At 38.4% G+C, this 26,341-nt stretch overlaps 1 protein-coding gene across 2 annotated transcripts in view; it reads right to left on the bottom strand.

Moving 5' to 3' along the window:
* ATP10B (ATPase phospholipid transporting 10B (putative)) overlaps positions 1–23,284 on the bottom strand; it is a 162,396-nt gene extending 139,112 nt beyond the window's left edge. The window contains exons 1-2 of one of the 2 annotated variants that reach the window (XM_064520855.1): positions 22,969–23,284; positions 10,042–10,103 (exon numbers count right to left, since the gene is read on the bottom strand). The gene's annotated coding sequence lies outside the window, so the exon portion shown is untranslated. The remainder of the gene's footprint in view (positions 1–10,041; positions 10,104–22,968) is intronic. The other variant, XM_064520856.1, reaches the window with a different exon arrangement.
* Between the last annotated feature and the right edge of the window lie 3,057 nt (positions 23,285–26,341).

The following is a 26,341-nucleotide window of genomic DNA, read 5'->3' as shown; positions in this document are numbered from 1 at the left end:
TGCAGTTCAATGCAGGACATATGGATAGTATTTCAATTGTTGCTACCCGAGATACTCTCATCCTGCTCTGTGATCATATGAAATGCAGGCTCATTTGTTTATTGATGGCCATTAGCACATAATTAGGACATACACAATGGCTGAACCAGGTATCAGAGGCTGAAAATTTGTGTTCACATTAACTTTGGAAGCCCACAAAACTCTAAGAATCTTGCAACAAGTTTTCTGAATGTACACGGGAAAAGACTCATCCCATGGCACATGAAAACTAAAGGAGACAAGCATTGATGATTTGAGTTACTCCTCATTTTCTTCCCCATAAGTCACTTATCTCTGCATTATGTATCATTTTCTAGTCACCCACTTCTGTGAAAGATCAGTTCAACCTAAAGCAGGAGTCAAGAAGATTTAGTGGGGACGGAAGATGCCCAGGCAGGCCACTAGAGCTTGGCTTGGTTAGTATAGAAAAAATAAAGTTTACTAGCAACTATGATCCCTCTCCATTAGTATCCTTAGAGAGGAATAAGCCACTTCCAGACAGACAGACAGAGACAATATTTGAAAACACAGAGGACAAAACAGGCATGGCAGAAGGATTAGGGGTGAGATGGTCTTGAATACATTCAGACTAGGCAGAAGAGGACAGCTTTGAAACAGCAACGTGTCTCCAGGTGTGCTCTCTCTCCTCCTGGTCACCATTCCAGTACTGAGGAGAGTACAGGGAAAACACCCACTTTGGTTTCATTACCAGACTTGTAATGTCTGATAAGACTGAATTCAGTAGCACGGTAATGGAAGTGAGGACACATGGAAACACCTTCTGGTTCCCTATTCTTGCTTTTCTCCAGGTGGGTCTACCACAGGCATCTGGCAGAAGCTGCACTTTTTGTTTACCAAAAACCATGAGCAGTTCATGGTCATACAAAGTTAATGTATCTGTATCTAAAATTCATTAAGCACTGAAAAACAAAGGAGGAAATCATTGATTCTGTTCATAAAATTATACAGATTAATAGAAATCTTTAAAATAGCAGTAGTTGCAGTCAACACAGTGACACCATAATTGCAGTATAGAGCATGGGGTAATTATGTAGGTATAATGTGTGAATATACATACACACACATATCACATGCTTTGTATTCCACAGCATAGCTAAATAATGAAAATATACATAATTAAAACTAATAAAAGTAGTGTAGCTGCTGGTAAACATTTGGATTTTGTTTTCCATATTCTTACAATGGTTTCTTTCTTTTTTTAAATAAAGATGTTCACTGTGGATTCAACTGCTCATCTCCCTCACACGATCTGAAAATTTTATTTCATAGTTTGCACTGGCAAAGCAGACTCTTTTAAAGGGTAGCTACCTGCATCCAGGTTTGCTCAAGACTGGACTTATTCAACCATAATACATTTGTGATAGATCTTAGAGTTGTAAAGTAATAAAAGTTCCATTGCTTGTTCTTATGTAAATGAATATATTCAATAATATTAATTTGATGTTTTCTACTCATTGTGCTAAATATCTACGTATTGTAATGATCTGTTGGAACGGAAATATTACATACACTTTTAATGCATTTTTTGTGCCACATTTACCTTGATAGGTAAACAAATTTATAAAGTCAAAAGAAACCATACTTAAGTGCTTGCCTGTTTTAAGGCTGGTCTGTAGGTGCCATTCACAAATGAAAGAAGACGACGACATGATGTAGCCTAGTTTGAGAGAGGAAAAACAGGAGGGAAAGCATCACAAAGCACAGTATCAGGATGCATCAAATTCAAGTTCCAGACCTGCTGATCGTAGAAGAGAAGCTAAACTACTGAGCCATTGAAAGAGGCTTTTTCTAAATCTGATGAACTATGCACATACAGATCTTTGCAGTGGAAAAATAGATAGGAAGCAGGTGAAACAATGAAATTCTCTGACTTGCAACAAATTTGTATCTCTATACATTTAAGGTAACAAGTGAAAGATGAATTTCATTTGTTGAAAATAATAAAAGCCTTGATAAGAGACTCATTCTTTCTGTCAGCCCTGGAGGACTTGCAGTGATGCACAGGATCCAAAGGGTACATCGATATTAGTGTTCTGTCTTCCAGAAATGAAGTTAGCAAATTAGAATCATGCTGCATTGGAAATCTATGCTTGAGATCAAATAGCACCTCTGCATATAGAGAAAAGATATTAGTAAGTGTGATTGCACTCTTGTGGCATCTTTCCTGCAATTGCAGTTCCCAGCTATGATTTGGCATGGTTCAGATCCTGCAGCATAACAAATGGATAATGGGTAACTGAGCAACAAACCCAAGTTTAAGAAACCAACAGAAGCAATATCAGTACTTCAGGTGCCAATTAATTCACAGAGAGAGCAACGTATTACTCATATAGGCCGATTTTCACATGTTTCCTTCACACAAAAAGGATCTTATTTACAGACCAATAAAGCTGGACATTGAGATGCTCGAGGCTCAAAACTCTCCGATACTGAATGCAGCTTTGAGCAAGTACCACCTCTGGCAGAGCAAGGAAATTCAAGGTTCCCAGTTCTCTGCTTTGTTATAAGACCTCAACCAAGTTAGCTCCCGCCTTCGTAGGAGCTGAACGCAGTGACATAAGGTTCCTTGAGTGACAGCACAGCATCAGGCATGTCAGCAGTTGCACCTGTACATGTAATTATAACTCTTATAGTGACCGAGAACAGTGTTTGATTCTTGTAACTGCAGGTTGCTGCTCAGCAGCCAGAATCCATGGAGTCAAGGAAGAACTGAAGAATCAGGGGAGTAAGTAACTGGCAGTTAAAACACACCGGTAATAAAGAACATTTACTGTTCTTCTATCTCAAAAAAGGTGGAAAGAGGGCTGGATCTTCCTATAACACAAGACAAGACTGATTGCCAAATATTTACATGTTGCTATGCTTCAAAGCATTTTCTTTTTACTCTTTTTAATTAAAATCAGTGCTGACAATTCCATAATCTTCCATAAGAAGTTTTAGTACAGTCTTCAAGATGAACATTCTTAGGAAGATTGAAACTTCTGTCTTTGGTTTATGACATTAGTTAGCTATTACCTGACAAAAGAAAAAAAGTTGATAACATTTTCAGAAATCTAGGATTTTCTGGTCATGCTTCCAAGGCCCACCTTTTTGCTTATGCTTTTTGAAGTGGGAGTCATCTGAAAAATTATCTAGCTGCTAACTTTTGTTGGTATGTACTCATTTATTATCATCTGTAATTATATGAGGCTGTCAGCACCAGCCTAGAGTGGGCAAGAAGCACAATGAATGTCTTTTGGGGAGGTACAAGTCTTAAATATATGAAATTCATCAGTTAGAAAACCTAAAAATAGACTAAGAAATCCAGATTTGCTTAGAAAGGTAAACAGAGCTGGGCCATTTCAGCGAGGATTCTGAAAGAAGTTTAAAGTGTCCAAAGTTCAGTGAATGTCAGTGAGATTTGGGAAGCTATATTTCTTCCATGCCTTCGGAAATTCCCAGCTTACAAAATATTGCCCATAAGTCATAAAGATCTTGGTGAATTGAATGTCTTTTGCTTGGATCTTTTGGGGTCAAACCCCCAAACTGAAGCCAGATATGTGGCTTGGGAACCTTCAAGAGGCAAAAACAGAAGACAGTTTATAAATCCCTGTAAGGAGATTAGTAAAGCCCTGTATACTTGGCTCTGATCAGAGAGAAAATGGAAAGCCATGATATAAATTATGCAAACCAATGGCTTCAGTTAAAGAAGAGAGAGAAAAATAATGCTTGGATGTTTGATATGAAGGTGTCACAGCCAGCACACCGTTTGAAGTTAAATGTAAAGCAAAAACTGCTAATCAGAAGCTCAGCAGCATATCATAATCAAGTTTCTGCAAACTTGGTCACGCCTGTGTTTTTTGGCTACACAGTCTTCTTCCATTGACACAATGTGAATCTCAGCTTAACAGTTTGCTGTCAGAAAGATAATGGGGCACCGATCTGGTTTTCAGCATTATCACACCCACATAATTATTCACCAGCTTTTCCGATGCACCTGCTTGCCCTCGGGTGCAAGCTACCATTGCCAGCAGCCTGTGCAGCACCCTCTGCCCAGGGCTCTCCTGAGCTGGAATGGCTGCTGTTCATACAAGCTAGTTAAACCCTCTCCATGATTCAGTCTGTGCCTTCACGAGAACTGAATTTAACCTTCTTCTCCTATACCCCTGCCCAATTTCCCCATAAATAATGCTAAAATAAGAGAACGACAGAAAAATCTGATTTTTACCTCTACACCTTCTGCCTTTTGGTTTTTTACAATATTACAGCACTAACAATAACATTAATATTAAACTGTCAGGAAATTCAAGAATGCGTCATAAAATGCTAGGATCAGACACCGCCCAGAGTCCTTAACTGCAAGACATCTGAACAACAGAGATCAGAAATGGATTAACTAATTGCAAACTAAGACCATGGTATTTTCTCCTTCTATTGTTCAGCCTGAATTTAGTAAATAAACAAGAAACAACTCTCCTGCACCAAAAGTCAGTCAGCCAATTTCCATATTTCAGGATCAGTAACATTCAAAAAAAATTGTCAAGTGCTCCATAAACACAGTAACCACATTCAGATATCCCTGCTATGCTTGAAAATGTTTATTTCAGCGTTACCCATCTGTTTCGGCGAGTTTCCTTATGGAGTAAGTTGCCACTCAACATGCAGAGAGTGGCAGCCTAAACCCAATATTTGCTTAGAATTTACACCAGGTCTTAAAGCTGCTAATGTTTCATCAATGTAGCTCTCGAGGTGTGTTCAGAGGAACGACTGGTGGAATCGGAACCATCCATTACGCGGCCCAGTCTTTGGGAGATTGCTTTCTCTAGGAAGCAGTAGTTTAAACCAGAAGGAGACCAAAGCAGTACGGGCAGCACTACTGGAGGTTTGATCTTTCTGTACCTTCGACAGAGAGATCTCCGGCATTACTCTGGGAATAGAGTCAGCCAGTTAAAGTGTTTGACCTCCACAAGCAGGTGCATACCTAGTAACATCACATTTGCAGCTTGGAGTCTTTTTTTGTTTGTTTTTTACAGACATTGTAAAATGAAAACTGAGTGGATGGTGATCTGTCATGGCAGGCAGACTTCTGTGCTAGCATGAAATTTAATTAAAAAAATTAAAGTTTCCACTTCTTGTCTGAGGCCTGTCTTCCTGCTGAATTAATCTTTAGTTTTAATCGCTGTCTGTTCCGTCAGTATCTTACGTGCTAAAGCAGCAAATGGATGGCTGTTCAGCAGATCAGTGATGCAGCAGTAGTGAAAATAAACAAAACAGAACAGGACTTTTGTGAAAGTTTCCTTAAAATACTAAGTTCAGCCCAGGATGAACTCTCCACAAAACTCATTTGTAGAGAAAACAAATATTCCATGCAAGCAAGGCTGTGAAAAGCTCATTAGCTAAGCAGAGCACAGCTTCAGCACTCACAGGCATTCACTGCCGTATCTCCAGCCACTTTCTAATCACTGAGGCTTCACACATTTGCACATAGGAAGCCAATTTAAATTCCACTGAGAGCAAGGCCAGGAATCAGATATCAAACTTGACTGTGAGGCTATCACACTTTGCAGGCAGCACTTACTTTGTCAACAATATAAACACAAGATTAATGAAGACAACTGTTACAGGTGACTCCAGGTCCTGACCCAACAGACTGCAAGTTGCTTGCGTCTCTGCTTTTTTTCACTCACAAATCATTAAGTGGGGCAGGGTGGTGGGAGGCTCTGATGAGAAGCATTTTCTCATCTGAACATTTCAGGAGTTCTTAAGACACTACTGAGCTTAATGCATTAGCTCCATCCCCAGCACTGGAAAACCTTTAAATGAGAAGTTCACTAAGCAGGGGGGAGGCGGGGGGAGTCAGTGAACATTGTAGTTCTCTCAAACAGTTCATGCTCTGAAATTACATAAGTGATCTGAATTAAGTGAGAACTACCACCCTTGGGAACAATTTCCAACAGAACTAATGAAAGCACATGGAGTTCTTTATGTCCAGAAACTGTCACTGTTTGCAACAGTATTTAGAGCACATCTTGATGCTGACTCACAGATGCCAAGCTTATTATATCACCTCTCAGTGGTTCAGTTCAGTCAGCCATAAAGTTCAGCATCTGGTTCCCTTTCTGGGATTTATTTATACAGAACACCTACATAAATTTTACACATAGGGAGATGGACTGTAAAGACACAAAGGACTGATGACTAAATGGAGCATTAATGCTGATACAGAAGAACACATTTAACTATCTGTATAGGACCTGGTCCAGGGAAAAAGATACAGCCAGGGTGATAGGATTACTCAAGTGTTTCAAGTTGTGATTTTCTGGATCCAGAATCCTTAAGTGGTTAAATTAACCAGGACAGTCATAGTGAAGACAATATCCCTAATTTCCTAAACCAGCTGGAAGTTAGGAAAGTGGCCTTACAGGTTTCTATCCTGTTGGGAGAATGGTTTTAATGAGTAACTGTTTGAAATACTCTGGTATGAGCACTCTCGGTGCAGCGAGTGAGCTGATTGGAATTAAGCTGTGCTAGCATCTCTGACTCTCAGCAGAAAGCTCATAGAGGTTAAGGAAAGGACTATTATTAACTGACAACACTAATAATGCTCAAGTACAAACCCCACTGCATAGGAAGCAGTGTTTTTCATTTCTCATCATTGTCTGGAAAAATACAAAATTAGATGGACCAGAATCAATCTTTTCTAACAGTGTATTTACTGATATAACAAACTATGCAAAGTTATAACTTAAAAATAATTTAAAAGAGGCCACCTTTTCGTTATCCTTCATTTTCCGATACCCACAACGTCTTCTCCCAGACAGGTATTTAATATTTGATTTTGCCAGGGAGTATTAAATTGCAAACTAATGTTTTATGCCATAATAAAGTTTGTAATCCCATCCTCCAGAACTTGCTACGAGTGCCTCTGTTCCTTTTCAGTCTTCTTCTGACGTTGTTTCAAACCAGATATTGCAAATCCCAGCTCTCAGGCCAATATACCTCTCATTCTGTCTCATGTCATAGCTCCGCTCTGGAGAGTGAGTAGGTCTAACAGGCTTTGCATGTTTGTACCTGAGAGTATGTTGGTTTCAAGTGTGCAGGCTGGAGCAGACAAAAAACAACCCAAAACAAAAAAAGTAACAACAAACGTACCCATAGAAACTGTGTGATGGGATGGATATTTCAGACACTTGCCACAAGAGGGAGATGACAAATACCACAAATACAAAAAAAAAAAAAAAAAAAAATCTAAATCGACTAAGACAGCTAAAAATGTTTTTTTCCCCCCCTCTAGATGACCAAAACCCAATTGTATTTCACAGTAGAAGCTAAGTGAAACATGTACGCTGTATTTGATGAGCATTTAAACTTAAGTTTAATACACATAAGTGGAATTAATAGAAGTCCTTTTACTTTTATGAAAGGGACAGTAACCATGAGTGCTGGCAATGACAGAGGTTTGGATTCACCAGGCTGAAAGGTCTCTTGCAGCCCCAGTTTCTTCAGAAAGCTCCAAATGGAGATCAGAGATACACTGAGTACAGGAGACCCCAGGTCCACAAGGGACTTGGGGCAGACAGACCCAAACAGAGATACTGTCTCCAAATCAGAAGAGCATTAGCATAATCAAGGATAGACATAAATAAAAAAGCTGACCTATAATGAACTTCTAAATTTCTTACTGCCTGGCTTGAAACATCAAAGGAGAAATTACACACACAAAAATCTAAGTTTGGCTGCCAAAAAGCAGTTCCCAAAGTTCTTTTCATGGGAGTGGACTCAAAGCAGAGTCCACACCAGCTTTTAGACAATAGCATGCAAATGTTATTTTAATTGGTTTACATTTAGCACAAGCCTCACAAGCAATTTTGCCTTCCCTGAGATCTTTGACATTTTTACCTATGCAAAGATTTCAATTTGAGGAACCTGTTCTATATATGTGTAAAAAAAACCTATCTTTCAGAAAAGGTCAGCTCGTTAGAGAGAAATAAAATAGTGGGAGAAATCTGTTCCAACTTTAAGTTCGTCTTTCTGTTCCAAGGCATTTCTTTAGTCTCTCTTTCCAGATGTAGGGTTTCTTCTGAAAAATTTTTTATCTTATGTAGTGAGACATTATATCTGTAAAATGCTGTCTCTTTATACTATGCTCTTGCCTCTTCTGCAGATAACTAGTGTTCCTAGTTTTTGAAGTTGCATATGGCAATTACTGGACTATGGTAATACCTGCCCATGTCCAAAAGCAGGTGCCTGGAGGGGGCTCCACTTGGCCCAGCTGCTACTCACGGTTCTTGCAGGAAATCTGTGTTCCCGCACTGTAAAGCACGGTGGAGCTCAAGACTGACTACATGGAAACAGCACGGTGCTTTAGAAGCAGAGAGCGCAGCTGCCTATAAGCTCAGCTCACCGAGCCACCCGGACCACACAGCCATGGTCCTACAGCAGAAGCAGAAAAAATGCTGAACAAGTGCTGGAAGTCAAACTGAAAAAAAGAAGGAGAGGCACTTTTCCCAGGTTCCTCTAAGCTTCTCTTATCATGTATTTAATATTCAGAATTGACTGAGGAGGATTAGTATCCCCTTAGAAATAAAATAAAGGAGGAATATGAAAAAAGTTATATTCTCTGCAAGCTGGGTTAGCCATACCAGTAAGCCCCAGCACCAGAGAACTGCTCAGAGCTGTTGTGAGCAAACTACTTTGCTAGCTTTAAAATGAATTAAATTGACCCTGCACCTAGAGCTTTTCCACTGACTGCAAACTTCTTAAAAAGTAATTAGCCTGCAACACATGGATGTAATACACTTTACTGGTATTTATTGCAGTTTCAAGCAGAACAGTTTAAAGACTCCAGGTTCTTGTTAGGCATGGTGAAATACTGGACAAGGAGGTCTTCATGTAGTTTGCCTATTTCTGTAGTATGCAGCACTGGGCACAGTAAGAGGCAAATTATCAGGCTAAAGGGATCATTGGTCTATTCTGGCTTTCAATAGCTATCTTTTTATAAGGAGGGCCAGATTTTAATAGAATCACCGTTTTAATTAGCACAATTAGCTCCACTAAACATTTTTTGGTCTAATCAAGTAACAAGACAAGGAAGAACATCATAAGGTGGTTTCCTGTGCAACAACAGCAGTGAAAATAGAGAGCAATGAAACAGATAGTTCACACCCCATGCAACAACATAACATTTGAGTCTGTTAGTCAAAGAGCTCTTCTTCAGCTGCTATCCTTTTCACTTTTCAAGTATTTCTTTCCCTTAGAGAGGGGCAAGACAAAACCTCTCTGCTTATCTAAGCTATTAATCAAAATTGCTCAGTCATCAGATGCAGCTTTTGCTTGAGCATTTAGGGTTAAAACATAAGCTGCAAGCCATCAGAAACATGATTCTCTATGCTTTGAAATCTCTGACCACCACCTAGGCCTCTTACTGCCAAAGGAGCTGTGCCTATTCTGGATTCACTTCGGACAATTCCCTTCCTCCTTCGAGAGGAATCCACATGTGCTACGAGCTGGATTTTGTCTCTCAGGGTTGCAACAGCATCTCCAGTTGTAATTAAGGAACATTCCTAATGTCCCTGGCTATTCACACCAACACTATTGAGAAACCCAAGAAGCTTATGCCACATCAGGTTTATACACTTATGCTCTGGAAATATTTGAGGAAGAAGAAAAAGACAAGTTCTCCAAAGGGAAGTTTCAGGCAAGAAGCTAGGATTCCTTTTGCTCAGAATTTTATCAGTCCTTAAAAAAAGAGTTTCCATTTTCTTTTCCAGTAAAGGATTGGATTAGAGAATGAAAATGACAAGATTGCTCAGCATTTGCCTAACACTTTTTCAGGCAATACACAGGGAATTTGATTTCAATGGAAACAAAATTTAATCCATCCCTACCACTTTTAAAAATCCCACCCTACCATCACACAGCTGCTACATTTGAGAAAATAAAGGAGAAAATTATAGAAAAGAACACTATGTTGATACACTCCCCATCACAGTCCCTGCTTACCTGAAAGCTGTAGCTAGATGACCAGTATTCAAACACCAAGAGAGGCCAAAGAAGGAACACCACTGAAAGCACACCAAACAAGTGAGGGTTACTGGATTTGTTGGTGCAATAGGCTTCAGCTGGAGAATCAGCTGGGCCAAAATCAGCAGCTTTTCTCCCTGCCCCTTTTTCATCCTGTTCCACCTGACCTGCACCTCTTATCTGCATCCCTGCCCCAGGCTGCCTTCCCTAAGGGTGAACCCACCAACAGCAGCAATGAAGAGCAAAGAGTCACCTCTTGAAACAGGGCTACTTTTCTAGTTAAACATTCACAATCAGCAGGCAGGTTTACGACAACACACTCTATTATGCATATTGGCTGATATTAAAATTGCTAAAAATTAGTGGGTTAATTAAGTGTTGGTTAATTAAGTGTTGTTGTATAAAATAAAATAGTGGGAACCAGAATAAGAGATGAAACATGACAAAACTTTTAAATAAATCCATGGTGATTCACTCAAGGAAAGACTGCAAACTGTTAATGACTTGCAGCTCTATAGGGTGGATAGGCAAGTAGCCTATAAATTTACGAATAACTATACATAAACTGAGAAGTTAGCTGTTTTTAACTCCATAGCCAAAGAGGTAGCTGCAACAGACATAATCTACTGTTTGACAAAGTCTGACTTTTAAAACCTGCCTTTTTTAGGAACATTACAGGTCATGTTTTAGAAAACTGAGGTTGCAATATAAAATAATAGAACAAAGTATCTATAGCTTGCATTGCAGAATGTCTTTTCAAGCAGTTAAAATATTTGTGTTAAAAAAGGAACTGTACTTTCTCTATTCATTACATCAACTAATTAGCCATCACATCAGGTCCAGTTAATTACTACTTGTTCATTTTCAACAGATAAGTTTGAATTAATTATTCAGGGTTCTCACTAAACTACGTCTGCTCTATCAGCATATTGAAAAGTTCACAGCAGGAGAAACGACACTATCGATCTAGCAGGTCTGCAGTAACGGGGGACCCCTCCCTTGGCAGCATTGGGTAGCTCTGTAACATGAGGTAGACACCATTTTATAGTTTCAAATACCTGTGTAGATTTCTCAGTTGTACTTGTGAACTTCTTACGTCTTAACCTGTATGAAACAACTCTCTCATTACAAAACAGGATTTTGAGATCTGTGGAGCAACATGGTAATATTTAAACAGAAGATTTCAAAATAAGTGCAAGATAATTATAGGAGATAAACTAAAAACCTATTTACATATTTATTGTTATAATGCTAAAAATATAAGGAAAGATTCCTGCTATTAGAGCTGCTTAGATATTTTGTGTTAAATTATTTTAATTTTACTGATAAATGACAGGTTTGTTCAGACAGACGCAGTTTGCAAGGTAGGCTCAGTTGTGATTCATTTCCAAGCTCTATACGACCACTGAAACAAAATGGAAGGTGGCATAATAAGGTGCAAACCTTCTCTAAACTACAAGTTTGAATTTCACTTTTAAACAACATTTTACAATTTAATTTAAAATGTGCTGTCAGCAGAGCAGAAATAGCAGAACAAAACATTTAAGTTAAGCCTAGCCACGTTTGCAGGGTTGATTTGCTAAGTTTGTGAACATTTTCTGCCCCAGGACAGGATGAGGAAACTATTTCTCCTTGTGATACTGATCCAGCTAGTCCCAAAGTAACTATCAGGTGACAAGCACAACTCAAAAGGTCTTTTCTTCCTCAAGGAGACAAAACTGGGAAGAAAAATGTTTTGGCAAGGTGAGTTGCTGAAACAGCTTGAGGCAGTGGCGGCTGTTCAACAGGACACAGCCATATTCATTTCTGGTCCCTGCCAAATATAGAGGGAAAATAAAGTTCAAACAGGACAGAATAGATTAGTAGATGGAAACTAACAGACCTACCCTGGGCCCACTAAACACTTTTTAACTTTCCTTTGAGGTGCTCATTAAATTAAATATACGAAACTCAAACAAGAGAGACAACAAGGGAAACATCATCACATCAACGTCTAAGAGGGGAAGGGTTTGATTTGGAGAGTCCCACCATACAAACAGAAACAGATCAGTACTAGGAATACTGAATAGCCTTGAGTAGCTTTATTTATCAATTAATAGTCATTTAAATTCCGTGTTAATTTGGGCAATAGAAGTATACTTTTGCAATGGTATTTGCAAAACAAAACAACCCCTCCCAATGCTGAACAAAAAAGAGCTTGTAAATGTTAAATATAATGGTCTGCTCTGTATATTGCCCAAATCTTAAAAAAACAAATACTTTTTCTTCTAGTAGCAACTCTCCAGATTTTTTTATTTTAAAGGTCTAATTTCAGTGGCAGATTCAACAATAACACAGGATGTGGTTTAAAATGGACATAGTGAACTGCAGTGTTTAAATAGATAATGGAAACTGAGGACCAAATGATAAGAAAAGATAAGTCCATCTCAGAATGTAGTATACAGTTTCATATTTCAGATATACAAGAAAAACTATATACATGCATTCTTGTAATAAATTTTATTTGAGTACAAACTCACCACAAACCTTTAAACACTGCCTCCAAATTTAGCTCAGTGCAGAGTCTGAGGTGCCATAGAGCAATATAGGAGGAAAAAAACCCACCATGGTGTGTGCATGAAAATGCGCCGCCTTCTTTGTAGTGCATTCAAAGGTCCAACTCACACTGTAACATTTGACATCTACCAGTCAAAACCCAAACTGGGACACTAATGTATAAAACAACAAAATATAAGTCACTTCATACTACAAAATCTTTTCATGGTAACAGGAATTTGATGGCAGAATAAAACTGGGTCTCATGGAGAAAGGCAGCTGCCTAGTCAACCATAAAAGAAAGTGGAAATAGAAGCTAAGTGTCTGAAAGTTCAGGCTAACGTTTTCTTAAAGAGATTTTAACTGCAGATCAACTTAACATCAAATGCAGTTAGTAATTTATAAAATAAGAACTTTGAGAAAAATATATCAAGTTGTACTAAATAAAATGCAGCTTTGAAACTTCCTGAAATTTGGAAACTCTCTAAAGTGACTTTAAAATTTCCTGCTCCATTTATCTTTTGGGATTTTAATGACCTTTGATATACACAAAGGCAAGCCCATGTTTTAATAACAGCAACTGAGATAACTACGAATACAGCCTCTTGTCAATAAGTCAGTTTGTCATTACACAAGTATGGTCTAATTGTTGGGTTTCATTTAGCTTCCCACTTGTACTGAAATTAGCTATTCTGCCTCCCTGAAGTAACTTCTGTCTTACACTTAGGTTGCTGAGGAGACTTTATTATCCTCACAACAGACTTGCCTATGCTGCCAGAATAAACACCATCTTTTCATTTTTAAAGCGTAGAAGAGCACAAAGAATAATTTGGTCTGGGAAACAATTCTCCAAGGCATTCCAAGAACGTCTGGTTCGACATAAAATAATTTGTGCCTGAAGGAGCAGAGGGCAAATGACTTTCCATCAAATATATTTAAAACAACGGTTGAAGAAAGCAGAGTGCTACTTCACATTTCTTTTTTTAATGAAAAAAAACAACAGTATTGCCTACATAGTAATCAGAATAAAGAGAAGTTATCTACTGACTTCCAGGTTCCCTTCTGCTACCAGCTAATTCTCTTTGAAACATGTCATTGGTAGCAGCAAATGTAACTCACATCTTTCCAAAAGCAAGAGGTATTTTTATTCAACTACCTCTGCTCCACTGCAACATAGCATTAATATAGATCAAACCAGGAATCATTTTGTGCTAAAATCTGGACAGAAAGCAGTCTCCAGCATTCAGATACTGCTGCCGTGAGTTCCTGTGTACAAAGAGCTCATCTAGAGTTTGTATAAGCTCTTATATATCCTTTCGACATACTCTGCAATGTTAAAAAAAGTGATGCCCATTTTATAGAAAGATGAAAGAAACTATGAGGGAGCAAGTGACTTATTTAAAACCAACCTATGTTTTTCCATCCAGATAAGGACAGTTTTCAAAAGAGGGCAGCAGTCCAAGTTCTTGTTTCCTCTTTTAATCATGACCTCTTGGAGACTTCTCAAATATAGGAGAAACACCCATATCAGAAAATGTGGACATTATCAGAGACAGAGTGAAAAGAGGGCTGGGAAGGAATTGGAGCTAGGGGACATACTGAAAGAGAAAGAGAGGAGGAGACCAGAGGCAAGAGTGCTGCCAGAGTAAATACACATGTATCATATGTGTATATATGATGATACATATGTATGTATGCTGAATCACTGCAGGAGGAGAAGTGGTGTTTAAAATAGGATAAACATGTATTATATGTGTGAAATTCTACAGCCAGGGCACGATCTCCCTGAAAGACAATATGGTCTAATAAAGGTGTGAAATTTGGAAGACCAGGGTTCCAGTTCTTTGGAGTGCCTCCGCACGCATTTGAAGATGTGCTTCTAAGGACTGCATCCCATGGAAGGGCATCTCTCAGAAGAGCATGGCTCACAAATTCCGACTTTTCTATCATGCAACAGCTAAACTACTTGGGGATAAACAATCTGAGAGTATGAAAATGTGAGCCACATAGATTTTAAAACTCGCTAAACTTAAGAAAAGGAAATATGATTATCAAATGCCTTGAAAGTGTTAGTCAAAATTCAACTCCTCAAAACTGGAATTCACATTGAGCACCTGAAGCACTCCCAGGTTACCTCACTCCTCTTTTTTTTTTCCCCACTAATCACCAGGGTTAAGAGGGGCAAAGTACAAAAAAATTTTTTGCTTTGTTATTATAAGACCCCTAATTTAAAATATCACATCTGAGATCATGGAAGTTATTTTACAAGGTAAAGTTCAACAATTCATTACAATATGTTTAACTCTTTTTCAACACTTTTTAGTTACTTTCTTGTTTTCTTTTTTTCCATATAAATGTTTAAAATCAAACAAGAAAGAGTCCTACAGAATCAGTTCTTGAGATAAGCATACATCCGTGATTTAATTCAGGTTAGACTCAAAATCATTGTTGCAAGTGTTTGCTTTTTAAGAAGTCCTGCAGATTTTAGCCCTTTCAAGGGTCAAACGGACATGAAAACAGTCCTGCTGGTGAATCCTTCTGAATACACGAGAGGGATGCTAAAGACTTGGTAAAAAGTTTCATCTGCTACTGCTTGCAGCTTAGCCCCTATATTTTCCATCTGGTTTTGACACTCCTGCACGTATGCAGCGTGTGCATAGAGCAAAACAATTTGCAATTTGGTTGTGCCTTCATCTATAATGGAGGTAAACTGGGTCTCTCTCACACTACTGAGCTGCTGACAGCAAAGCCTTCATAGTCAGAGACCTGACTGTTTCTGTAATAAACATATTGATATAAATGTAGGCACCAAAGTTAGAAGAAATCATTCATCCATGAAATAATGCATCAGATATACACAGCCAACAAATAACCTAAAGAAAGATTAAGAAAGGCTTTCTGTATTTTAAGAGCATAGAAGATGAATGTCTCATTTAGATTATAAAGAGGGGCTATTAATCAATTTATCATGTATGCCATGACTACTCAGAGAATAAGAAAATGAAAAAAAGGACCAATCAAAAAGTTAGTGTCATTTAAAGCTCAAGAAGTCTTACTTGTTTCAAGGAAGGTAGTGAAGAGAAAACGCTGTTCTCTGGAAATCATGCTAAGGTCAAATTATTCTGGCCAAATTCATCCCAAGAGTAATTGTTCACTTCACTGGAACTACACCAGAATAGAATTTAGCCTAGAGGGCCAATGAAGCAAGTAAGAGTATTTCAAACTGACTTAAGTGAGATTTATATAAAACCTTACACATTTTATATACACAGTGGAGAACTTCATCTCCATATCAATTACATGGAGATTGTTTATTTTTATATCAGGTGTTTTGCAAGGTCTTCCAAAAATCAATTACAGCCACAGAAGAATAAAAGCAAGAAACTCTCATTTCTAACAAGCCTGGGGAAGTTTATCCCTCTGCAACTGCTAGGCTGTATCCTGCTTGTGCTTATACAGCCTTAAGTCTGAAATCATTCCACTAAGCTGCTATGGAAATTTGGCTTTAAAGAAATTTAATATAACACTGTCAGAATACTATATAACTTAAAGGCCCAACTTACAGTGCTTTATAGATAACTCTATCCCTACCACAGAGTTCTACCCAAAGAGCTTAAGAAACCTATAGAAAAGGATATTATTCTCCAATTCTCTAGCATTTTCTATAAAATTCTCTATTCTCTTGTATTTTCTATAAAATTAACCTGAATACTCAATGGAGAATTTATGCCAGTGGCAGAGAACAGTCGAATCCTGAAACAGCCAGCCAGTATAAAATAAAACCATCACAATTTCCAAGTAAGACTGAATGAGCAGAACAAGATCTTGACAGACTGGGGCTTTGTATCATGTGGCCACGCAGCTTTTGGTGTCTTGCTGGCTTGTTTCTGTGTTTTTTCTTAAATAAATTTTAGTGACCTGATGTTAGGCACTTCCCAGGACTCACTGAAAAAGTTTGGCAGATCTTGTTTCTCTGACTGTAGCCAGGAAGATTGCAACAGGGAATTCTCTCTTCATTTCTGGATAATCTTCTCTTTTCCCTCATAATCAGCATGCAAAAAGACAGGAGAATTGGAACATACACAGAATAGTCTCACTCCACCACACACTTAAGGTAAGATCTCAATAAACTAACTTGCACCACACTCCATGCCTCAGTGACTAGACCATCTCTGGAATCAGAGAACCATCCGGTTCGTCTACGCTAGTATAGCCTCCAGATACAAAGCAAATGGATCTGAAAGCTAAGCCTTAAATTATTTCTTTCTACTCTTCTTATGTGAGGACCTCAGGTGAGAGAACTGCACTTATTCACATACTACAAGGAAAGCCTTAACACTTGCACATAGGCGACAGAGCACACCGTAGTGCAAAGCATTAGCTTCACCTTCCTGGAGAGGCACGATCAGAACTTCCCAATGAAGTCACTCGATTTCTGTTCAACACTGTCATCAGCGGTAACCTTTATTAGTGATATTGCTATGCTAATTTGTCTCCTTCCTACCGCAGGACTGCATTTAGGACTTTCATAATTTCATCTAGCATTAATTTGCATTGGTGACTATCTATATTCACATTTTAAGGAATGGAAAGAGAGCATATGTCATTAGTCATCGGGTGAATTAGAAATAATGCAATTCCAATATCCAGGCTTCTGCTTTAGCTGATAACTATCAGTCTCATGTCAAGAGGAGAAGTTGAACTAATGAGGATGGTAACAGAAAAGTCTCATAAAGACTTCTAAGATCTGTCTTAGGTCATGACCTGTATCAGGAAAATAAGACAGAGCAAAGACTGTGAAACAGTCATACAGAATTGTTCCATCATGAACACTGCAATTCTGAAAGGTTTATTGAACCACTCAGATACTCTTCCTCTACGGATAAAACAAGAATGCCTCACCATTAGTAGGAAAGGTCTGGAAAGGAACTCTGGCGAAATCGCATCTCTTTGCCTCTTTATATATTACCCCTGTCTTGTTGGATAATCTAGTAAGCTCTTCGCTTGGCCTGCAACTTTGAAACTTCCGTGAACCTTGTCCCATGAACAAAACTGTAATAGAGTTGTGAAACAATTCGAAAGTGTATTCACTACAGAGACTATAAAGATAAGATACACAAGGAGTCTTACATTACTTAACTTTCCAGTGATGTAGGGCAGATATGAAATCAAGATAACACATCTAACTTACCTATAAAATTCATATTAGGAATTTACCTACATTCTTTCTGCCTTTGAAAACACCTTTAAAACTTTGTTTTGCTGAGATTTAGGAGCCTAAAGGTGTATCTGCAATGTTTCATAGCAAGTGTGGCTAGGCTATCCTAGGGATCAGCAAAACCACACTAGAGAGCTGCCTCCCACTCCACTACAAAACCTATTACATTTTCCAAAAGGTACAAATCATTAGCTAGAGCATGGTCCTGTGGTAATTCACCTACCCCAGATTTGGGCAGCAAACTAGCAGCTTTGTACTGAGATTCATTAGGTTTTAGTTGTAACAATACAGGTTAAGCTAGTTTGGGAGTGTTTCTACCCCACCCATTGTGGGGCACAGACAGGAGAAGTAGGTTCTTTCCAAGAGTGATTCAAGGATTCAAGGTGACAAACATTTTGCAGCATTTTGCCTTAAATGTTGCAAAAGCACAAATACTGTAATACCACCATTTAAGGCCTATTGTCAAGGAGTTTCTTGCCCAGAGCTAAATAAAAGGTGAAGGGAGATTTTTGATTAGTATAACTCAATGATGTTAATAGAAACATGCTGAGGGCTCAGCACTTTCAACTGCAAAAAGTGGAACTGGTCATAAGAGTTCAGGAAACAGGATCTTAGCAGCAAATCCAGTGACACTATAATGCAGGTGAAAAGCAAATAATTTGTGCTTCTTGGATTAACACTGAAAAGAGTAGAAATTATAAATTTGTGGTCTTCTGAAGCTCCTGTTTATGACAAAGGTTTCCCAAGATCTATATCTAATTACCATATTAAGATAAAAGGAGAAAAAGAAATCACTGAAGACAGAGCATACCAAAAATGAGTCACACTGCAAGGTTATTCCAGTAGCGTCTTCAAGGGCAAGATTGAAACAGGAGACTCTTTCAAGCCAAATCATTTATGACAAACAACTAATCAAAGGAACGTATTAAATGTTTATCCGAGGTATCATAATTAACTCTCAGCTGAGATGTAATCAGACATATTCTGAACAGACACCATTTTTTTCAGCATGAAATGAAATGAAAGGACAACTAGTATTGAAGAGATACAGATTCTACCAGGAGCACTTCCACAGGGGGAAAAAAGCATGACTGTCAAAACCCTGGTCAAAAAGGAGATCGGATAATGGAGCCATTTCCCTTTTGTCAAATCAAGTCAGCTGCTGCTACTAGCACCCAAAAGGCTTCGGCTTAAAAGGGAAATAATGGACACATAAAGAAACAGTAAGTTTATCTACAGAAATTGCCTATGTTCTCAAGTCTGGAAGACTAAAGGAATGCCTGTGTGCCATCAATAGATCACTTCAGAAGTGATCAATAAATGTTATTCAGTTTCCCCTGGTGGTGCTCAGCTATTTTCTCTTTCTCTCAAGCAAAAGGTGCTGATCACCTAATATCCCATAATTTAAAATTGTTAGGATCTCTGATAGTGAGACCACTTACCTCTCCATCTGGAAATATAGCTTTAAACATCTTTGATAAAAAATTCAGAAAAGGTGAAGTTCCTGCTGAAGTATTGATAAGTGCTATATGTTCTTGGTACCTTTCAAAGAAATAATTAGTACAGCCATGTTCAGAGACACTGGCTGCCACTTCAGGGGACTTGACAAGATCCCGAGACCATGCTGAGAAATGTTTCTTGTTCAGCCATCGTAGTATCTTCCTTCCCCCTTCATGTTGCTTCTACAGCATAACAGTCTCTTCTGTGCTATGCCTCCATGCACACACTCAGTTTTTGTTAGAAGAACAACTTCTTCCTAGAACACTGAAACAAAAAGTAGCTCTGGCCACTTCCTGCTACTCTCATCCCAATATGTCTTTGTTCCATTTCATTTATATCAATATTTTTGTTATTTCTCTAATGTGTATTGGAAAAAAACATTACCTTGACATGCAACTTGTGCAATAACATCTGTGATGCATGAATAAAGAGACACTTAGAATAGACTGAATTATATTTCTGTCATTGGTTAAACTGAATTTGTTTAAAAGCTGCTTAGTTACTACAGGCTGTGCTAACAAGTCAAGGCAAAATGTGCTCAGTGTGCCTCAGGGCTTAAAATAAGCCATCTTTGTTATCAGAGGTGGTTCAGCACACTTGTAAATGCTTGGAGGACTGGAAGCCCATCTGTTAATTATGCTTTTCCTAAGCATTCTTCAGGTTACAACTTTTATATCTCCATTTTCAAAACCAATCCTTTAATCTATGAATACTGCATAGGTTGCCATCTCTCAACTGTAAGATTTTCGTCTTGAACAGTGAGTATGCCAAAGGCAAGCAAGTGTGCCAGAGGTAACCAGAAGAATCAGGGATCTTCACTTCTCAACCTTAAGCAGATTTTCAGGCAAGGATTTTTACTTCTTAATCCTTTTATACAATTCCAATTGAATTCAAAAGGTCAGAGTTAATACCAGTAGGCTCAAAGCTACATATGTCCTGAAACTTCTACAAATTTATTCTGAGTGATGAAATTCAGATTTATGAATAAAGGGAGGAGGAGAGAGGAGGCAGGAGAGAGGAGGCAGGAGAGAGGAGGCAGGAGAGAGGAGGCAGGAGAGAGGAGGCAGGAGAGAGGAGGCAGGAGAGAGGAGGCAGGAGAGAGGAAGAGAAGTCCCCAAATCAGAACAGATTATTCCCCATCTCATAGTCACTATATGGAAAATCTAAAGAAATCTACTACAAAAAGCATTTCTCAGAGTTAATCAGCCAGACATTATTTAAAGATAAGATGTGTTAAAACTCGCACTGGAGATATCACATTTCAGTGATGTTAGTTGTTGTAAGACACAAGATACTTTGCTGGCCTGAAGAGATGGAATACCACTATAAAATTTTTTTCTTACTTTCCCCAAATTTTCTTAATACTCTTGAAAATTTACTCAGATATGGTTGGAGAACCATGCGAATTGGGAGGGCCTCATGCCAGGCAGAAAGTTTTGCCCTTACGTTGGCTGACCAGAGAGTTTGGTTATGTTGCCCTGTACACTCTAGCAGCAGAGACTTTGCACTGCATTGGCACAATCCCCCTAGCACATTGTGCCAAGGGCACTTACAGTGCTGTATCATTAATAACTTTTCTGTAGCAGGCACTTATGCTTTTTAGCACACCTACCATGCTGACATATGGTCTATTGCATCAGCCTTATTAGGCTCCAATTTCTACCTACTAGGAAAACAGGAAAACACTTTTAACTTGTGAATCCACAGATCAGAATTTCCCTGTCATTCTTCCACATGGCCATGGAGAGAGCTAGTAGCAGGAATAAGTGAATATAGTAATTTCCCGCAGCACCACCAAGCACAGCTAAGGATCAGCGCAGATCACCCACTGGGCAAACTGAAGGAAAATGTAGCCCATGTCCTGGCCTCTGTCCTTGGGAGCCAGGGCACTAATGCCAGCTCTGTTTATCAATAAAAATCAGTGTCAGACTTACCTCAGTCCCCGCCACTTTCACGAGATACAATCTGGCTTCCTAAAATTGACCTAAAACTTTAGGCACGTGACTGCTGTCATATTATGCCGTTACCAGCATTTTTTCCTCTTTATTATTTTTCCCCAGTGTTTTTGAAAGGAACTATATGGGAATTACCCTGATATCCTTGTATCCTTCCCCTGGCTTGACTTCTGAAATGGCATGGAATATCAGGTTTTTTCCCTGACATTCCTTTCCCTATTGTTTTAACATATACATTTGCTAGTTATAGACTTGGTATCCGCCTTGTGACAACACCAGCTCTGAAAGTGCCTTGCCTGAACAACACAAGTTTCTGAAACAAACAGCTCATACCATTACACATGAAAGAAGCTAGCAGACTTCAATATGATCCTTGTGCCTTTTTAATATGAGCCATATATAAGATCGCAATTCAGTACAGCCAGAATTCCAGGCACAAGGCACTTACATATCCCTCTCTTTACTTAATTTCTTTATCTCAACTCCTTTAAGAGAATAATTTTTATCTGAAAATACAGTGCTTAAAGGAGCTCACAACAATAACAGCTATACCATCAGGGAAACAATTTCATTACAGTGGAATTGTCATCGCCGTACACTTGCATTATTTCAGCAATGATGAGCAGGCCTGGGTACTAAAATGGCAACCATGATTTAAGTTTTGGAAGTGGAATTCTTTTAAATAGCAAAGTAGATTAGGATTGGACTACAGACACTTAATAGATAATTTATTAAAGCACCTATTGGAAACCTGAAATAATGCAGAAATTTTAGTTAGAAAACACAGACTTCTTTTTAAATCACAGAAATGTGCTAAAAAATAATGTACAACTTATCCTACAAACAATTGCAGGTTTCCAGGCATTGTTCTTGAAAAAGATTCACAATATCAGCTTTTTGTACTTCATTTTGACTTTAAAACAAGTACTAGGGTCTTTTTCACTTATTTTATGCTACCAGTCCAAATACTTCCATGCCTGGTAAGGAGATGTTAGTAATCTTTTTATTCTTTTATTAAAACAAAACAAAACAAAAAACAAAACAAAACACAGCAGCCTATTTTAAAATTTGGAGTTAAAGAACTGAGTTAAACCTAGATACTATAGGCTGGGTCATGTTCTCAGATGATAATTTCCTTGAGTGAGAGACATTGTCACTTACTTTGATCTGTACAAAAACTTTTTTTTTTTAGTAATAGCTTAGATTTACATGAAAAATATTCAACGTTTTGACAAAAGCACCATTTCCTCTTTTTTTTTTTAACAAATCTGTTTACACCAGCTCCAATAAAACACTATTATTAATAATAAGGTGGAATATCTGTCCATATAGAAAGAGGCATCCTGCTGTGACACGCTATCTTGTTTGCCTTTCATCTCTGAGAAAATTAATCTTAATGCAACTCCTGCTGGGATAAAGATTTATGGTTTCTCAGATTTTGGAAACAGTTAATTAAGCAGCAGCAATGACTGAGTTTCAGCGAAAGGAAGTCCAGGGCATTTTGCAAAGAAAAATGCAAAATAAAGCTCAATACTCAACTTTCTGGTTCCAACCGCAGCAACGAGAGCAGACTGGAAGGAAAAGATGCCCTTTCTGGATATGAAATGATCCATGTGCTTTACAATCTCATCCCACAGACACTTCCACACTTAAATGCCAGGACAAACAGGTAAGACTGGAACAAAAGAAATTTCTTACCTCCTTGGAGCAAAAGATCCTGTTTGAAGGGACCCCTCAATCTGCAATTTGGAAGGCCGCAAGAGCTAGATCCAAAGGCACGAGCTCTTCCTGCCTCTGCTGACTTCATCAGAGCTTGGGATGAAAGCCGGACTAGACAGGGCTTTACTACCTGTTCAGAGGAAAGATAAGAGAGATTTTTTTCCCTGAAGATATAAGAAGAAACTGTTAGGCTTAGGATATTTTGTGAACGTTCCCCTTGTTTATAAAGAAGTGGTGAGTGGTGTCAGAAAGGGAAGACACGGGGAGGTGGGAAGTTTGAACCTCTTTTCTTGCTTCACTTGGAGGCTAATAAATCAAATCTGCTAAATGGTCTGAAGACCTTGCTTGTGCTTATAAGCAAGCCCTGTCCTGGAAATCCCCTGCTCTCTCTCAGCCAGGCTCCACCAATCCTCTCACTATCTCTTCTTGCTGGGTCCATGGCCCACAGAGAGGTGATGAAGAGAGAAAAGATGAACTGAGGGGCCACTTAAACCCACCGGAAGGGCTGGCTGGGCTCTCCCAGATGTCAGACAGGCATCAGTTACTACCGTGGGTTTCAGCAGGAATGTTGCACTAAAAAGGGCTTTTTTATTTTTTTAATGACTCTGGAGTTTTCAGTCCAAAGCTTGTGGGTGGAAACAAATGCCTTGGTGACTGTTAGCTTCCTTACATTAACTTGTTAATGTTTGCTCAGAGCCTTGAGGAACTAACTGTTAACAGTAACACTCAGTTAACACTGTTACACCCAAACAACATGGTGGGTGTTTGCTTCCTAATATTAACGTGCATTTTAGAGAATAATAACATCACTATATAAAAAAAGAAAAAATAGTATTTTTTTTTCCCTAAGTACTCTCCTAATATCCCTAAAAGTAAATTTATTTAGCAGATACATTTTACTGTTGTGATAAGCTTAACAAGAAGCCCCTTTTTTCTTTTTCTAAATAAGAAAGCAGTTTGTCTGAGCTGGTAAAAGGCAGACTAAAAAAAAGGAAAATACTTCCTCCCCAAATCCTAGAGATATCTTATTCTATTATTAGCTTGGTAGGGGGAGGAAAAAAGTGAGAAAGAATTTTGAAGAAGATTTAGCTCTGGAAAACTGGGAAAAGTCTGGGACATGTAGGACGAACAGCAGAATTTTAAGAAATTGGCAGCCCTTCTGAAAGCCTCCTGTCATGTAACAGCTCCAGTCTGGTGGGTTTCTATAAAAACTCTGAAGCTCCAAAGATTTTATGTTGAGCCAATGGCTTGTAAAGTTACCCCTACTGCAGAATATTCAGTTTGATTTTCAAAAGCCAGAAAATATTCCCTTTACTTCCCGTTCTCTTCCCCTCTTCTCCCCCAAATACTACTGCCAGGGGCTCTGTTTTTGTTTTGATGCTGGAGTTATTCAAAAAATCCTGTATTCAACTTGTATGTAAGAATGTGTTAGTTGTTTAAAGAGTTTTAAGATCGTGCAAATCTTTCAGAACTGAAACTATTGAAGGACTCCCATGCAGGAAGAGCGGGATATCATGCTGTTGGAAAGTAATGTTCTGCTGACGGTGGTTTGATCTAACCCTGCCACAGTGGCTGTCCAAGCTGGTCTGTTCCCCCAGCCCAGCATGCCCGGAGCTCCCTGCTGGGGCTGCTCCTTGTCCCAGGCCGGCTCCTTCCAGACGCTTTGGAACATTGACAAGAAGGATGTTATATATAAATAAATAAAAAATAAATAATTACAAAATAAACCTTAATATAATAAATATCAATACATATATAAAGATGCCCAATTATTTTCCTTTGCTAACCAAACAAGAATTCTAACCTGTGGTCTCCCTCAAAGATCAATAAATATGTTCACATTAGTTCTGACTGAGTTCTGAAGAGTTTTATATGCATGATTTCAAACGTGAATAGGGCTGCTTGGATCAGTCAACAAAGTTAATCAGACATATACTTCCCATATTGTGCTGTTTGTACCGTGTACAAGGAAGTGACTTCTTTGTAGTAAAGATAGAATAGTACATAGTTATAGCTCCCATAAAACTTCCTGTAAAAAGTCATTTTCTGACTGTAAATACCATTAAAACAGGGTATAGTTGTCACAACCAGTGGTCAGTGATAGCTGAGTAGTTTGAGAATCGATGGAATTCCCTTCCCACAAGCAGAGGACTGCAAAGCAGAACTTCCTATTTGGGTGTTTTTTCAGCATATTTTTATAGTACCATGACAAATAGAACCACTCAAAATCAAACAGGAGCCACAGCTGTCTGCGTATACATCAGGGAAGATGCTTTTAATGGAGTTTTAATTTTCTACAATTGCAGAAGCATGGCCAAACCTGTAGATCAAATATATCATTACATTCCTTTTGCATTTCCTTTGTTCTGCCAGAATCAGGTTGCTGAAGCATTTAACAAACTTGGCAAAACAATGGCAAATAATTACTGAGGCAATTTGTTTTGAAAATTTGCTTCATGATATCTTTCTGAAAGCTATGGCATATGAGCCAGATTTCAAGATCATTACTCATTACTCAACAACTCATTACTGCTCTCATTTACTGTGGCCTTAATTAATATGTTTATTTTGCTAGCCCAACGGAGTCCCAGATTTTCAAGTAGTATACAGGAGACAAAACCCAACAAGTTTGTCCATCATAAGATGAGCAGAGAATAGCATTTCCAAGATTTATTTCCTGCAGTGTGAAAACAGGATAGCTCCTTGCTGTTCCCTAACAGCTTCCACTTTGTGACTTCAAAGTTATCTACAAACACTAACTGATAAAGTTTTTCAGCAACTCTGTAAAGAAAGGAGAAGATAAACTGTGACAGTTCCATCACACAGGAAAACACAGTGATCTTTGCCACAGAATAGAGCAGCAAAGCCACATTTTTTAGAGAGGTTATTGATATGATAGCAAATAAAAGTCCACATGTGAAGGAAATTATCCATTTAAATATATTAATAGGATACAATGATCAATTAGAAAAAAATGTATTTTTTTAATGTGAGGGGTTTTTTTTTCTAAATACTACAATCTCAGGAGCATAACCAGAAAATACCTTTGGTCTAATTCTCAGTGAAAGAAAGCATCTTAAACTGAGGAGCAAACATGAAGTTAATCAACTCTGCTAGCCCCTACAAGAAGTACTTGGCAAATCTTTTTTGCCAGTGTTGACCTATTAATCACTCCTTAATCTATTAATCATCTACTCCACCCCAGCTCCTTGGTGGAGTGCCACCGTGCATTACAGGCAGTACAATCCATCAGTGAACTCTGAGAGCTGAAAACAACACAGACACAACACAGCCTCGCATCATTTACACAATATCCAAACTGTATGCTCTAAGTCTTTAGGAAGGATTTACC

This window comes from Dromaius novaehollandiae, chromosome 15, assembly GCF_036370855.1.
Source record: "Dromaius novaehollandiae isolate bDroNov1 chromosome 15, bDroNov1.hap1, whole genome shotgun sequence".
Taxonomy (NCBI): domain Eukaryota; kingdom Metazoa; phylum Chordata; class Aves; order Casuariiformes; family Dromaiidae; genus Dromaius; species Dromaius novaehollandiae.
The sequence above is the reverse complement of the archived record's forward strand: the minus strand, read 5'-3'. Positions and strand labels throughout refer to the sequence as shown.